The 16,940-nt window shown below is 36.8% G+C and overlaps 3 long non-coding RNA genes across 3 annotated transcripts; all 3 read right to left on the bottom strand.

Annotated features, from left to right (window-relative positions):
• Positions 1-1,106: 1,106 nt before the first annotated feature.
• Positions 1,107-10,012, bottom strand: LOC144657440 (uncharacterized). Its single transcript, XR_013571529.1, has 3 exons — positions 9,989-10,012; positions 1,961-2,051; positions 1,107-1,410 (listed from the first exon to the last, which is right to left on the bottom strand). It is a non-coding gene; the product is annotated as an uncharacterized LOC144657440 (long non-coding RNA).
• On the bottom strand, positions 8,536-12,924 carry LOC144657439 (uncharacterized). Its single transcript, XR_013571528.1, has 2 exons — positions 12,850-12,924; positions 8,536-9,039 (listed from the first exon to the last, which is right to left on the bottom strand). It is a non-coding gene; the product is annotated as an uncharacterized LOC144657439 (long non-coding RNA).
• A 2,493-nt stretch (positions 12,925-15,417) lies between these two features.
• LOC144657107 (uncharacterized) lies at positions 15,418-16,569 on the bottom strand. The gene is made up of 3 exons (XR_013571464.1): positions 16,447-16,569; positions 16,161-16,244; positions 15,418-15,688 (listed from the first exon to the last, which is right to left on the bottom strand). It is a non-coding gene; the product is annotated as an uncharacterized LOC144657107 (long non-coding RNA).
• Positions 16,570-16,940: the final 371 nt, after the last annotated feature.

Here is a 16,940-nt window from a genome sequence, read left to right as displayed (position 1 = left end):
GTTTATTCAAAGTGTTATTGAAGTTTCAGTGATAATAATGAATTAAATTTTATGTTTAGAATTAATGCATGGAAATGAAATGTATCTTTTAGCCACTTTTAATATAGTGTTTTATCACTACTGTATATAATGAATTTTATTTTCTGCAGGGCATTAATTTCTGATATCGAGAGTACAAGAAAGCGTAAAAAATATCGTTTAATATACCGGTATGTCTCAAAAAGTATGGATTGTCTCTTTTACCGGTTTAATATCGGTAATATGAGCCCGAAACATTGTTTCTTGCTTCTTAAAAGAAAGTTTCCGAGATTACGGATCTTAATGATTTCGATATTGATAAAAACTGAAAAAAAAAAAACTTTCTAGAGTAAATTAGAACTTTAATATCTTTTTTAACTGCTTCGCTTATCAGGTATTCTAAGGCTTTTTTATATTGTACAAAAACCATATATTGTAGAATTATTGCAAATTAGTACAACATAGCTATCAAACCCCACTAGCAAGTTGGCAATTAAAAGTTTCCCGAGAAGAATTCAAATGAGCTGAGGAAATATATATTTCAAAATAGAGAGACGAGATTAAATACTAAAACACCGTTTTGTAAAATTGCGTGGCTTTAAAAAAATTCACTTTTTACGGGTCAGAAAAACAGCTTGAGAGCGGCGAAAGCGTGGTCGAGGAGATGAGCTCGGTACTGCGAGAACAAATCCAGCTTGTGGAAGGGTGGAAGGCTTGAATACTAGCCCTCCAGAATACATGAAAAGCAACCAAAACCACCCGGCCACGCTGCTTCCCGTGTTTGCGGTGGCTTATGGAAGTTTTGTGTGACAATTCAAACCGGATTTCGTCGCTTTCAACTGTACTTAGAAAATTTGTCATAGCCTGCGAACAGCCTTCCTAGTTGGGCATAGGGTGAAAAGAAATCGGCGAGCATAGCAAGCCGAATGTTGCCCTCCCCCTTCCTTTCCTTTTTCATTCCGCTTTCCTTTCGCCCCAACCTCTACCAGAGAGCCCGATCACTGGCTGGTACTAGCATGGTGCAGGAAGGGTCTGTCAGTACTGCTTAGTCGGACAAAAACTGCGAAATCAAGACAAAAAATACTGAATTCGTGTAGACCATGACTATGTTTATTGTTTCATCAGCAGACAGATAGTAATAGTTTTCTAAGTAAGTGCTTACATTTTTAAGATTCAGGTTTTACTTTCATTTTTCTAGTTCCTTTCATTTTTATCTACTTTGTGAATGAAATCACGTTACGTTCATGGCTACGCCCCTCTGGCAATTCTTTTTCCTCACCAGTCTTTTCGTTGTTGCCACTCTTTACGAGATGTTCCCACCCATCCGAGGGTCTTCCTCCTCTCTCTGTAAGGCGCCGATTCCGGCGACTCCTTTCCATGCGCTCTGCATTACTGTGGAACAGAAAGGAGATTACGGGTTTACGGGTAACTTTCACAACTGATACTTCAAGGCAACATACCGCTCGCTTCTGACTAATAAATGGCACGCAATGCATGCAGAAGCGATGGCGTTTCACAATTCGTTTTCTTCTCCAGCTTATCCTTGTTCCCATTCTTTGAGATGAGATGTTCCCATCCATTATTATCCCGATTTCCTCACTCTGTGAGGCGGTGACCACGGAACCGCCTTACAAAGTGCCCTGTACTACTGTGGAACAGAAAAAAGATTTAGGGTTTACTAGTAACTTTCACAAAAGCATCAGCCGAGAAAAACATATCGCTGGTGACCACAAATCAGAAACCTTATTCAGTTTACTTAGATGACTGCAAAGGATAAACAGTTCGCTCACATCATTTTGTGATTATATTTTGCTGGATTTAGAGAAGCTAGACTTTAGAGGAAGTAACCTTGTAAAAAGGGAGGCGTTCAATGTCCATTGATGTTTAAGTTGGCGCCCGGACGTTTTTGTCACTGAATTATTTACTCTTTAATTTTACTCACCTGCTGTTATTGACCAGCGCCATAACAAGATACATTACAAACAGCACAGCAAAGAACTTGGCCTGGTTCATCTTTATCTTTAGTAAGTGTCCTTTATTAGATGGTAAATATATAGTTCTGTAGTTGTCACAATAAGAAGAGGTTTTTTAATGTTTAAAGCAATCGTGTTTAATATTGTCAAATTTTAATTTAGCTTGTAAAGCTAAATTAGTTGACTTTTTTAAGGGCCCTTTCCATTAGTCGGAACTGGCTGGCCAGACCGGTATACCGTAAAATTCCGGTTATAAGCCCCCCCCCCGGTTATAGGCCCATCTACCTGGAAACAAAAAAATACATCGATTATAAACCCCCCGGATATAAGCCCCCCTCTGCCGGATGAGAGTACTGAAAAGGGCTAAATGTTGCTTTATATCCGTTTTTAACTAAAAAACGCATTTCGCTCAACACCCTCGTGGCCTGTTTCGGAACGTTTTTTTTTTTTATTCCGCTTATAAGCCCTCCCGGATATAAGCCCCTCCACTTATAAGCCCACCCAAAAACCCTTATGAAGTTGTATAAGCCCAGGGCTTATAACCGGACTTTTACGGTATTTGAGAACAGGATTCCGTTGTTAGTCAGACATGCCCTGTCAAATCAGCCAATACATAACTGAATATTTTACACATTTGTGGTGGATTTGTGGGAACATCTTGTGGAAAAGAGGCCATTTCACATTTAAAACTACCGGACGTCGACCGGCTGGTCAGTTCTGACTAATGGAAAGCACCCTAAGTAAACTAACTGTTTCATTCAAGGTGATCAAATGAATACTTTTCTTGTGAAACGTTTAAACATGCAACAAAACCTTAAATGCCTTTTCTCAAACCTTTGTTTTAGAAGTTGCCCCTTGAACTCCAGTTGTACTTCTGTAGTGAACGTTGAAAGTCTCTTTTAAAATGTGTTTCTTTTGTGAAAGGAAAGCTTTTAGGCAGGGAAGCCACAAACTTGATAAGGACGTATCAGGCTCCACCTGACCATACGTCATGCATAATTCTAGTGTGATAAAAACAGCTGATTAACTGATAAGCGAGGTATGAAGGAGAATTTGGCCATCGGCAGAGTGATAAATACAACCTTTGTCTTCTTATTTGCACTCTAAAACGGAATAAGACACCTGAACCCAAGTGCGTTAGCATCGTAAAATATTCACCTCTGATTCAAATTTGCGTTTAGCCGTCAAAAGATTATTGAAACTTCAGTGGTGAAAATGGTTAGTGCTTTTAATTAATGAATGGAAATAAAATGTATCTTTTAGCCACTTTTAATTTAGTGTTTTATCATTACTATATATAATTACTTTTATTTCTGGAGGGTGTTAATTTCAAAAATCGAGAATACAAAAATGCGTAAAAAATAAATATCGTTTAATATGTGCCTTAACAGGTGACTCCTGTAAAAATAATTCTAACTAGTTCAATTTGCAAGCGTTTTTCAAAAAGTTATTTGTTACTTAGTGAATTTAGTCGAACACAAATGTTTTTTTGCAAGCCGTAACTCTTAGTCTAGCGAGTGAGTTCGGGTTCAAATCCGCCACCTTCCTTTTTTTTGTTCTAGTGCAATTATTGCATTTAGCTGAGCGTGCAAGTCCTGAGAACTACATTTCAAGTTCGTAGTTTGAGTTACGTTTCGTCTGTGTCTCGCAAATTTCTTCGTTGACAAACGACGCGGAAACGAAGACTTACAGACCTCGATGTCCACTTGTTTCTGCCGTTGAGTATTCTCCAGATTCATTTCCTTCAATTCTTGACTTCAAAACATGTCTTTTAATCGTTAACGGACAAAAAACATTGCCTCGAAAGAGCCTACAACAGACGCCATTTTCTTTGTTTGGTCAACCATGCGTGAGTACAAAAGGACATGGGATAACGAGCCTGCAATTCAATGTCGTATACGTTCTGACAACGTGGTAAAAAGAAAAAAAAAAGCCGTGTACTGCGTGGCACTTGTGGCTTGTAATAGTACAAAAAAAACAAGGTTCTTACTAAATGAGTATTTAAGTGCCTTTCGAAAAAAATTCAATGTTCCATATGTTTCGGGCTCAGCCCTTCTTCTTCTTCCACTAAAGAAGAGTTTTGACAACGTAGCGGTCAGCAGTTATTCCCATGAAAAAACGGACGGACTTACTAACAGACCCGATGGCATACGTGCTTACTGACGTAACCACCAAAAAAATTGAAAAAAAAAAACGTTCTTGTGTCCATTAAAATTTTAATATCTCTTTTAAACCGGAACATGCAAAAGTTTAGGAGCTTTGGGTACTTTAGCATTTTTTGGGTACTTTAGCATTTTTAAGTGATTTTTCCCCTGTTTAACGTCGAAAGATTTCAGTTTTAAATTCCATACAAACTCATATATTAAAGTGTCATTAATACACAAATATTACACCTAGGTTGTCTGTGTTGTGACTACACAAACAGAGGATGGTAGCCTGTGGTTTGAACAGTCACAAGTACTCGGAAACTTACTATGCTAGCATGATGCAGGAAGGGTATGACGTCACTGTTGCTTAGCAACGTCTCTGCTAACAAAAAAACTGAATACAGACACACCATTACTTTGTTTATCCTAATTGTTTATTGTTTCATCATTTCCCCATTTTCCTGTTTGGTCTTTTCCCAGTCCTTGTTTGATCTTCCCAGCCGGCTGCCCCTGCATTTCCATGGCCACGCTCTTCCTTGTTTGGTTTTATCCCAGTCTTTGAACCGACTCGATATTCCCGGCGACGCCTTCCCCTGCTCTCTGCATTACTGTGGAACAAAAAAGATTAAGGGTTCACGCAACTGTTGCTAATACATCGGGGCAACATACCGCTCGTTGCCGACTAAAAAGCAGAAACCTTATTCGAATGCAAAGGATAAACTACGTTCACATCATTTCGTCCTAATATTTCGCTGGAACCTTAAAGAAGCGAGGTGTTTAATGTACATTGATTTTTGAGTGGCCTTGTCGTTCCCTGAATTATTCATTCACAGAAAAAAATAAGAACGCACAATTGACCTTGCTCCCAATGTGTCGCTTCATAATTCAGTTGGTAGAACATCGCACCGGTATCGCGGAGGTCACGGGTTAAGCCCCGTTGAAGCCCTGAAGTTTTTCAGGCTTTTTTTTGCAATTTCTTAAATTGCAATTTCACTGCGAGGATCATTTCTTTGCTTTGAATTATTTTAATTTTTAACTTTACTCACCCGCTGTTAGCGAACAGCCCCATAACAAGACACATTGCAATCAGCACAGCAAAGAACTTGGCTTGGTTCATCTTTGTGTTGAGTAAGTGTCCTTTAATAAAACGTAAATATAAATTAGGTTGAGACGCGCAGACGTTTATTATGTTCAAAGAAATCGTGTTGAAATTAACAAATTTGCTTGAAATGCTAAATGAAGTTGGCTCTGGGAAACTGTTTACTTTGTCATTCAAGGTGATCAATATTTTTCCTTGTGAAAGATATAGACATGCAAACAAACCTTTATTGCCTCTTGAGCTCCAGTGGTACCTCTGCAGTAAACGTTAAGTCTCTCTTATTAAATGTGCTTCTTTTCCGAAAGGAAAGCTTTTAAGCAGGAGAGCCACAAATTTGATAAGGACGTATCAGGTTCCACGTGACCATACGTCATAATGTTAGTTTGATAAACTCTTCATCAAGGGCTGAAGGTGAATTTGGCAAGGGCGATAAACACAATCTTTGTCTTCTGTTTTGCTTTCTAAAACGGAATAAGACATCTGAACCCAGATACGTTAGCATCGTAAAATATTCACCTGTAATTCAAGTTTCTGTTTAGTCACAGTATTAATGAAACTTCAGGTAATGGTTTTTATCAATGTATGGAAATGAAATGTATCTTTTAGCAACTTTTAATATACTTAGTGTTTTATCACAACTGTTTATAATGACTTATTTTCTGGGGAATGTTAATTTCTGTTATCGAGAGTACAAAAAAAACGTAAAAAAATGATATCGTTTAACATGTGCCTCAAAAAATGTGTTCCGTGAAATATTTACTGGTTCAATTTGCAAGCTTTTTGCAAAAGGGCATTTGAAACTCAGTTAACGATAAATTAATCGAAAACTAATCTTACCTTGTTAAAGAATTTTATTGCCCTTTATATGATCCCAAACATTGTTACAATACAAAAACCTTCTCTTAATCAAGAGGAGGGTTGAAGCTAAGTAGCTTGAGGGGTCGTGTATAAATAGAGTAACTGGTACATAAAAGAGAATTCGACTATGAATAAGATAAAAACGCTAAACTAAAAACTATAAAAGTTTTTAAAGTTCTAGTGGATAAAGTCTTATATAAAACTTTCCCAGATGTTTCAACGATAAAAAGATCAAAACGCTAAAAAATAAAACTCCTTAGGGATATTGCTTTGCGGCACTCTCCCGTTGAAAGGTTCCATAGAATTGTCTCTCTGTGGGATACTGATAATTTCATGATATTAGTTTTAAATGATGGAGTCATTAGCAGATGGTGTTTTCTAAAGCTGTACGAGGGTTGAAACTTGGTGATATCAGAAACCCATAAGGGTTGAAACGTGTAACGCGCGCGCACAGCGTTTGAATAATCATTTTTGCTAAGTACCATATTTGGAAACACGAAGAGTTTGTACGCGAATGCTTTATACACATAATGACACACGCAACATAATTTTTGGTTTTGCGGTAAGTTGCTTGAATTTCGACCTAAACGCCGTAAATTTCTTACAGAAACTAAAGAAATACATTAAGTGTATCGTAGTGAAGTTCTCCAGACTACTTCAAGAAGATGAAATAGGAGAACTTAACCAAATTTAACTTTATTCAACAAAGCTTGTTCAAAAACAAGATTACGCCATCAAGCGCGAGCTAGCGCGCGCAGTGAATTTAATCCAAATATAGTAATTTTGACTGGTTAAATGTTTCTCGTGATTTTCCAAATATGGTACTTAGTGTAAACGAATGTGCAAACGCTTTGTACAATGCGAATCATAGGGAGTTACACGTTTCAACCCTTATGGGTTTCTGGTGATATATATGTAGAGACATGCATGAAGGCGAGTCATTATGGTAAATGTTATACATAAGATGATCAATCTTCACAATCGATAATTTCTACCAAATTCTTAAGTGTCCCATTTTGCGCGGGCAAGTACATCTGCCGATGGCGTGTCCTTCGGAAAGTTGAAATTGTTTTTTTTTGTTTCTGAGAAGAAAGTCATTGTTCCCGAAACGGGAAACAAAAATACCGACATTAATGATTTCGATATTGATAAAACCTAAAAAAAAACTTTCCAGAGCAAATTAAAAGTAAATATCTTTTTAACCTGAAAATGAAAATGAAATTTCCCGCTTATCAGGCATCCTAAGGCTTTGTTTTACCGTAAAAGACCTGATATTGCAGGTTTAAATACTATCATTTATTCAACATTGTGGGTAATCTCAGCAGCCAAAGCTAGTAGCCAGTTCGAAGGGGGCGGGGGGGGGAGGGGAGGGGTATAAGGAGTCTTTTAATCCTCTCCATGAGACATTTTATGTCATTGCCTTGTTTTGGAGGGGCTTTTCCCTACACCCCGTAGGGGCTTTAATGCTGTGGCTTCGGCCACCCCCATATAAAATTGTGGATCCATACCGATAACAACAACGAATACGGTAATATATTTGTAATTAACATGAAAATATTGCAGCAATAATTTTGTAATATTTTATCGCATGAAATAGCTATTCCTATTAAAGCTTTAGCCGCTATCAAGTTTTTATCTGACCCTTAAAAAGTGATATTCTTTGATTTTAAAAGCGGTGTTTCAGTATTTAATCTCATCTCTTTATCTTGAAATATACATTTTCTCAGCTCATTTGAATTCTGCTTTGGACACTGTAAATAGCCAATTTCAGAAAATTTTAATTGCAGGGTTTCTTTACGAACCTTGAATAACCCATCAGGCTGTTATGATTGTATTTGTGTGCTAATTAGGGTACAGCCTCCTATCGGTGAAGCCCAAAAATTAGCTTTGCCCTTTTCACGTACAGGCTTTTTATCATTTGAGGTCCTGAAGAGGCGGGGTATTACATGTATTAATCTCATACATCCCAGTCATAATTCCATTGTTTTTTGTTTGTGACTCCCAGTCCCAGTGACCCAAATCCCATTTTCCCAGTGAAAATTAACTTAAATCCCAGTTCCCACTTACCCCGTCAGGCCCCTCTCATTTGTATTATTTCGGAGATCTTTATCATCGGCATTACTGGGCAGTTAATACTTTAAGTATATAATGTATTGACACATATGAATCGCTTATTAAACACTGCAAGGAATCTCATTAGCAGTTTAAATCAGTAGGTAGAATGGCAGCCAAAGGAGTTTTTGTGATAAAATTCGAACAATTTCCGTAGCTAGTCAAATGCTGAGACCCCCCAGCTCGCTTTTATATCATACAAGGTAGGATATATTGACCAAAACTTTTTTAACTGCTTAGAAACACGATTTAATGATAGAAAACAACACCAGATGCTATATCGTAATTATATTTTTAGTGATTTTTCCCCTGTTAAACGCCGAAAATTTTCAGTTAAATCAAACAAACTCAAATCTAAAGTGTCATTAATACGCAAATATTACACCTGGGCTGTCTGTGCTGTGACTACACAAATAGAGGATGGTAGCCTGTGGTTTGAACAGTCACAAGTACTCGGGAACTTGTTATGCTTGCATGATGCAGGAAGGGTATGACGTCACTGTTGCTAAGCAACGTCTCTGCTAACAAAAAACTGAATTCATATACCATTACTTTGTTCATCCTAATTGTTTATTGTTTCATCAGACATACAGTTGTTTTCTAAGCAAGTGCTTAGAAGTTGAAATCCTTTTGCGCAAATCCATCATTTTCCTTGTTTGGTCTTTTCCCAGTCCTTGCTTGTTTCTCCCAGGGTGACCCTGCATCTCCATGGTCACGTTCTTCCTTGTTTGGTCTTTTCCCAGTCTTTGTGCCGAGATTTTCCCACCAATCTCGTCTTCCTCTCTCTGTGAGGCGCCGTTCCCGGCGACGCCTTCTCACGCGCTCTGCATTACTGTGGAACAAAAAAGATTAAGGGTTACACAACTGATACATCATCGCAACATACCACTCGCTTCTGACTAAAAAGCAGAAAACTTTTTCGAATTACTCAGTTGACTGCAAAGGATAAACTGTACATTTACATCATTTTATCCTAATATTTCACTGGATTAAAGGGGCTGTGTCGCGGCTGAGTTAAGTTTATTTTATTAAGTTTTGCCAAATACTAGCTATGAAACTTAACGTTTGCAAAGAAATTACTTCTATTGATCTAAATTACAAAACCACAGCTTCATTACAACCAAATATGTCTCCCGGGCGTTATTAAGTTACAAGCAAACGAGATTAACTTTGAAAACGGTTCAGCCCAACAGTATTTCAAAACCCTATATCGCAATCCGTTTCAATCTTCTTCACTTTTGGACATCCGTACCTTCTTTTGTAATTGCTATGCTATTGAAATATTCTTTCACTGTTTTAAGCGGTTATTTTTATATTTCACCGAATTTGATGGCCAGTTTCCCATGCCTAAATTTGGCTAAAAATCCGTGACACAGCTCCTTTAAGAGGAGCTAGACTGCAGAGCAAGCAACCTTGAAAGAAGCGAGGTGTTAAATGTACATTGATTTAAGTTGCCTTGTCGTCACTGAAATATTTTACTTTTTACTTTACTCACCCGCTGTTAGTGACTAGGGCCATAACAAGACACATCGCAAACAGCACAGCAAAGAACTTGGCTTTGTTCATCTTTGTCTTGAGTAAGTATCCTTTAATAGAACGTTATGTATATTAGGTTAAGTAAAGACGCGCCCAGACGTTTGTTATGTTCAAACAAATCGTGTTGAAATTAGCAAATTTGCTTGAAAAGTTAAATGAAGTTGCCTCTGGCCCGTGACTGTTTACTTTGACATTCAAGGTGATCAATATTTTTCCTTGTGAAAGATAAAAACATGGAAACAAACCTTTAATGCCTTTTCCCACACCTTTGCTTTAGAAGTTGCCCCTTGAGTTTCAGTGGTACATCTGTAGTGAACGTTCAAGTGTCTATTTTTAAATGTGTTTCTTTTCCGAAAGGAAAGCTTTTAAGCAGGAAAGCCACAAAATTGATAAGACGTATCAGGTTCCACGAGACCATACGTCATAATTCTAATTTGATAAACTCTTCATCAAGGGATGAAGGTGAATTTGGCGATAAACACAACCTTTGTTTTCTGTTTTGCTCTCTAAAACGAAAAAAGACATCTGAACCCAGACATCTGAAGCGTTAGCTTTGTAAAATATTCACCTCCAGTTCAAGTTTCCGTTTAGTGAAAGTATTATTGAAACTTCAGTGATGAGAATTGGTTTATATTTTTATTCAATGCAAGGAAATGAAATGTATCTTTTAGGAACTTTTAATAGTGTTTTATCACTACTGTATATAATGACTATTATCTGATTTTCTGGAGGGTGTTAATATCTGATATTGAGATTACAAAAAGCGTAAAAAAAAATGTCTCCTCCGAAATTCTAACTGGTTCAATTTACAAGCTTTTTGCAAAAAGCCATTTGAAACTTAGTTAATTTAATCGAACACAAATCTGACCTTGTTAAAGAATCTTATTACCGTTTATACAGTGAATCGGAAACATTGTCAAACTGAAAAACCTTTAATAAAATGATGAGGGTTTAAGCTGTTAAAGCAGCTTTAGGGGTCGTGTATAAGTAGAGTAACTAGTAGATAAAAGAGTATTCGACTATAATAAGATAGCGCTAAGCTAAACGCTTAAAGGTTCTTAAAGTACTTGCAGATAAAGTGTTATATAAAAATTTAACAGATGTTTTAACAACAAAAAGATAAAAACGCTTAAAATTCTTAAAGTACACATTGTTAACATCAGTGCTTTTAACATGTTTAATTATATTCAACTCATGGATCATTTTAATAAAACTCCATTGCTTTGCGGCACGTTCCCGGTAAAAGGTTCCATAGAATTGCCCCTCTGTGGGATATATTGATAATTTCATAGCATTACTTTTAAATGATGGAGTAATTAGCAGATGTTTCTTGCTAATTCTTAGAAGAAAGTCATTGTTTCCGAAACGGGAAACGAAAATACGGACATTTATGATTTCGATATTGATTAAAACTGAAAAAAAAACTAAAAATGTTCTTGAATATCTCTTTAAGCGGAAAATGAAAATATTTCCAGCTTCTGATCAGGCATCGTAAGGTTTTGGTTTTTTCGTTAATTAAAGACCTGCTATTGTAGGTTAAATGTTATCACTTCGTACTCAGTGTGGGGAATCTCATTAGAAGCCTGGAACAGTATGAGACGTTTTCTGCCGTTGTCACGTTCTAGAGGGGCTTCCCCCCTACACCCCGTAGGGGCCTTGATGCTTTGGCTTCGGCCAGCCCCTCATAAAAATTCTGGATCAGCACCGATAAAAAAAATATATCTTCACAGGAAATCCATAAGATCTTTAACACATGAAGTGTTATTTTTAATTAACATGAAAATATTGCAACAGTAATTTTGTATCATTTCATCTTGTGAAATAGCTTTTTCCGATCAAAGCTTTCGCCGCTATCAGGTTGTTTCTCTGACCCTTACAAAGTGATATTCTTTGAAGCTACGTGATTTTATAAGCGGTGTTTCAGTATTTTATCTGGTCTTCCCATCTTGAAATATGTATTTCTTAGCTCATTTACTTGCAGTGTTTCTTTACAAACCATGGATAACCCTTCAGGCTGTTATAGCTAATTAGGGCACAGTTCCATTCAGAATTACTCGCTGAAGCCGAAAAATTAGTTTTGCCTTTTTCACGGACCTTTTCTTATTTGTATTAGGAAATAATCCAGTGTGTGGATGCGAGACAATCTCGTATTTTTTTAGTATTTTCTCCACTATTTATCGCCAAAAAAGTCAGTTTTAAATTCCATACAAACTCATATTTTAAAGTGAATTAATACGCAAATATTACACCTGGGCTGTCTGTGCTGTAGCTACACGGACAGAGGATATTAGCCTGTGATTTGAACAGTCACAAGTACTCGGAAACTTGTTATGCTAGCATGATGCGGGAAGAGTGTGACGTCATTGTTGCTTAGCAACGCCTCTGCTAACAAAAAACTGAATACATATACACCATAACTTTGCTTATCCTAATTGTTTATTGTTTCATCAGTAGAAATACAGTCGTTTTCTAAGCAAGTGCTTAGAAGTTCAAATCCTTTCGCACAAATTCGTCATGTCCACCCTTTTCCTTTTTTGGACTTTTCCCAGTCTTTACGAGATGTTCATACTGATGTGGAGTTCTTCCTCTCTCTGTAAGGCGGTGATCCCGGCGCCTTCTTATGCGCTTTGCATTACTGTGGGACAGAAATGAGATTATTGGTTTACGGGTAAATTTCACATCTGATACATCAGGGCAAAATATTGCTCGTTGCTGACTAAAAATCAGAAAGCTTATTCGAATTACTCCTTTGACTGCAAAGGATAAACTGCACGTTCACATCATTTTGCCCTAATATTTTGCACGATTTAGAGAAGCTAGACTAATCAGAGCAAGTTGTTCTCAATGAACATTGATTTTTGTGTTGCCTTCTCGTTACCGAATTTTCTTTCACGGGAAAAATAAGAACATACAATTGACCTTGCTCGTAATGTGTCGCTTCATAGCTCAATTGGTAGAGCATCGCACCTGTATCGCGGAGTTCACGGATTAAAGTCCCATTGAAGCCCTGAAGTTTTCAGGCTTCTTTCTTTGCAAATTCTTTAAGTAATTCCACTGCGAGGAGCATTTCTTTACTTGAATTATTTTAGTTTTTAACTTTACTCACCCATTGATATTGACCAGCGCCATAACAAGACACATTGCAAACAGCACAGCAAAGAACTTAGCTTGGTTCATCTTTGTCTTTGTCCTTTTATAGAAGGTAAAAATATTTTAGGTTGAGTTTAGAAGACGCACGCAGACTTTGCTATGTTCAAAGTTGTCATGTTATCTTTTTATGGATTTATCAAATTTAACCTGTACAGCAAAATGAAGTTGACTCTTGTTAACACATGTATCATTCAAGGTGATCAATATTTTTCCTTGTAAAAGATAAAAACATGCAAACAAACCTTTAATGCCTTTTCCCACACCTTTGCCTTAGACAATGCCCCTTGAGTTTCAGTGGTATTTCTGTAGTGAACGTTTAAATTGTATCTTTTTTAAATGTGTTTCTTTTCCAAAAGGAAAGCTTTTAATGAGGAAAGCCACAAACTTGATATTGACGTATCAGGTTCCACGTGACCATACGTCATAATGCTAGTTTGATAAGCTCTTCATCAAGGGATGAAGGTGAATTTGGGCTCTTACTTCGTGTAGAAGACACAGTTCATCTTTAACAATAGAGAACAAAAAGGACAAAAGAACGAGGAATATAATAAAAACAATAGGTTAGCGAGGCAGTGTTCTATTGTGACGTGTCCTGTGCTTCTACACCAAGAAGGAGCCTGAATTTGGCCTGAGCGAAAAACAACCTTTGTTTTCTGTTTTGCTCTCTAAAACGGAATAAGACATCTGAACCCAAGTGCGTTAGATTCGTAAAATATTCACCTCCAGTTCAAGTTTCCGTTTAGTGAAAGTATTATTGAAACTTCAGTGATAAAAATTGGTTTATGTTTTTATTCAATGCAAGGAAATGAAATGTATCTTTTAGGAACTTTTAATAGTGTTTTATCACTACTGTATATAATGACTATTATCTGATTTTCTGGAGGGTGTTAGTATCTGATATTGAGATTACAAAAAGCGTAAAAAAAAATGTCTCCTCCGAAATTCTAACTGGTTCAATTTACAAGCTTTTTGCAAAAAGGCATTTGAAACTTAGTTAATTTAATCGAACACAAATCTGACCTTGTTAAAGAATTTTATTACCGTCTATACAGTGAATCGGAAACATTGTCAAACTGAAAAACCTTTAATAAAATGATGAGGGTTTCAGTAAGCTATTAAAGCAGCTTTAGGGGTCGTGTATAAGTAGAGTAACTAGTAGATAAAAGAGTATTCGACTATAATAAGATAGCGCTAAGCTAAACGCTTAAAGGTTCTTAAAGTACTTGCAGATAAAGTGTTATATAAAAATTTAACAGATGTTTTAACAACAAAAAGATAAAAACGCTTAAAATTCTTAAAGTACACATTGTTAACATCAGTGCTTTTAACATGTTTAATTATATTCAACTCATGGATCATTTTAATAAAACTCCATTGCTTTGCGGCACGTTCCCGGTAAAAGGTTCCATAGAATTACCCCTCTGTGGGATATATTGATAATTTCATAGCATTACTTTTAAATGATGGAGTAATTAGCAGATGTTTCTTGCTAATTCTTAGAAGAAAGTCATTGTTTCCGAAACGGGAAACGAAAATACGGACATTTATGATTTCGATATTGATTAAAACTGAAAAAAAAACTAAAAATGTTCTTGAATATCTTTTTAAGCGGAGGATCAGGCATCGTAAGGTTTTGGTTTTTTCGTTAATTAAAGACCTGCTATATATTGTAGGTTAAATGTTATCACTTCGTGCTCAGTGTGGGGAATCTCATTAGCAGCCTGGAACAGTATGAGACGTTTTCTGCCGTTGTCACGTTCTAGAGGGGCTTCCCCCCTACACCCCACCCCGTAGGGGCCTTGGTGCTTTGGCTTCGGCCAGCCCCTCATAAAAATTCTGGATCAGCACCGATAAAAAAAATATATCTTCACAGGAAATCCATAAGATCTTTAACACATGAAGTGTTATTTTTAATTAACATGAAAATATTACAACAGTAATTTTGTATCATTTCATCTTGTGAAATAGCTTTTTCCGATCAAAGCTTTCGCCGCTATCAGGTTGTTTCTCTGACCCTTACAAAGTGATATTCTTTGAAGCTACGTGATTTTATAAGCGGTGTTTCAGTATTTTATCTCGTCTTCCCATCTTGAAATATATATTTCTTAGCTCATTTACTTGCAGTGTTTGTTTACAAACCATGGATAACCCTTCAGGCTGTTATAATGGAATATGTGTATAGCTAATTAGGGCACAGTTCCATTCAGAATTACTCGCTGAAGCCGAAAAATTAGCTTTGCCTTTTTCACGGACCTTTTCTTATTTGTATTAGGAAATAATCCAGTGTGTGGATGCGAGACAATCTCGTATTTTTTTAGTATTTTCTCCACTATTTATCGCCAAAAAAATTCAGTTTTAAATTCCATACAAACTCATATTTTAAAGTGAATTAATACGCAAATATTACACCTGGGCTGTCTGTGCTGTAGCTACACGGACAGAGGATATTAGCCTGTGATTTGAACAGTCACAAGTACTCGGAAACTTGTTATGCTAGCATGATGCGGGAAGAGTGTGACGTCATTGTTGCTTAGCAACGCCTCTGCTAACAAAAAACTGAATACATATACACCATAACTTTGCTTATCCTAATTGTTTATTGTTTCATCAGTAGAAATACAGTCGTTTTCTAAGCAAGTGCTTAGAAGTTCAAATCCTTTCGCACAAATCCGTCATGTCCACCCTTTTCCTTTTTTGGACTTTTCCCAGTCTCTACAAGATGTTCATACTGATGTGGAGTTCTTCCTCTCTCTGTAAGGCGGTGATCCCGGCGCCTTTTTATGCGCTTTGCATTACTGTGGGACAGAAATGAGATTATTGGTTTACGGGTAAATTTCACATCTGATACATCAGGGCAAAATATTGCTCGTTGCTGACTAAAAATCAGAAAGCTTATTCGAATTACTCCTTTGACTGCAAAGGCTAAACTGCACGTTCACATCATTTTGCCCTAATATTTTGCACGATTTAGAGAAGCTAGACCGAATCAGAGCAAGTTGTTCTCAATGAACATTGACTTTTGTGTTGCCTTCTCGTTACCGAATTTTCTTTCACGGGAAAAATAAGAACATACAATTGACCTTGCTCGTAATGTGTCGCTTCATAGCTCAATTGGTAGAGCATCGCACCTGTATCGCGGAGTTCACGGATTAAAGTCCCATTGAAGCCCTGAAGTTTTCAGGCTTCTTTCTTTGCAAATTCTTTAAGTAATTCCACTGCGAGGAGCATTTCTTTACTTGAATTATTTTAGTTTTTAACTTTACTCACCCATTGATATTGACCAGCGCCATAACAAGACACATTGCAAACAGCACAGCAAAGAACTTAGCTTGGTTCATCTTTGTCTTTGTCCTTTTATAGAAGGTAAAAATATTTTAGGTTGAGTTTAGAAGACGCACGCAGACTTTGCTATGTTCAAAGTTGTCATGTTATCTTTTTATGGATTTATCAAATTTAACCTGTACAGCAAAATGAAGTTGACTCTTGTTAACACATGTATCATTCAAGGTGATCAATATTTTTCCTTGTAAAAGATAAAAACATGCAAACAAACCTTTAATGCCTTTTCCCACACCTTTGCCTTAGACAATGCCCCTTGAGTTTCAGTGGTATTTCTGTAGTGAACGTTTAAATTGTATCTTTTTTAAATGTGTTTCTTTTCCAAAAGGAAAGCTTTTAATGAGGAAAGCCACAAACTTGATATTGACGTATCAGGTTCCACGTGACCATACGTCATAATGCTAGTTTGATAAGCTCTTCATCAAGGGATGAAGGTGAATTTGGGCTCTTACTTCGTGTAGAAGACACAGTTCACCTTTAACAATAGAGAACAAAAAGGACAAAAGAACGAGGAATACCGTAGAATTCCGGTTATAAGCCCTGGGCTTATACAACTTCGTAAGGGGTTTTGGGTGGGCTTATAAGCGGAGGGGCTTATATCCGGGAGGGCGTATAAGCGGAATGAAAAAAAACGTTTCAAAACGAGCCACGGGAGTGTTGATGACAATACGTTTTTTAAGTTAAAAGCACATAATAAAGCAACATTTA

Source organism: Oculina patagonica, chromosome 6, assembly GCF_052425735.1.
Source record: "Oculina patagonica isolate OP01 chromosome 6, crgOcupat, whole genome shotgun sequence".
In the NCBI taxonomy this organism is placed as follows: Eukaryota; Metazoa; Cnidaria; class Anthozoa; order Scleractinia; family Oculinidae; genus Oculina; species Oculina patagonica.
This window is presented reverse-complemented; position numbering and strand designations above follow the sequence as displayed.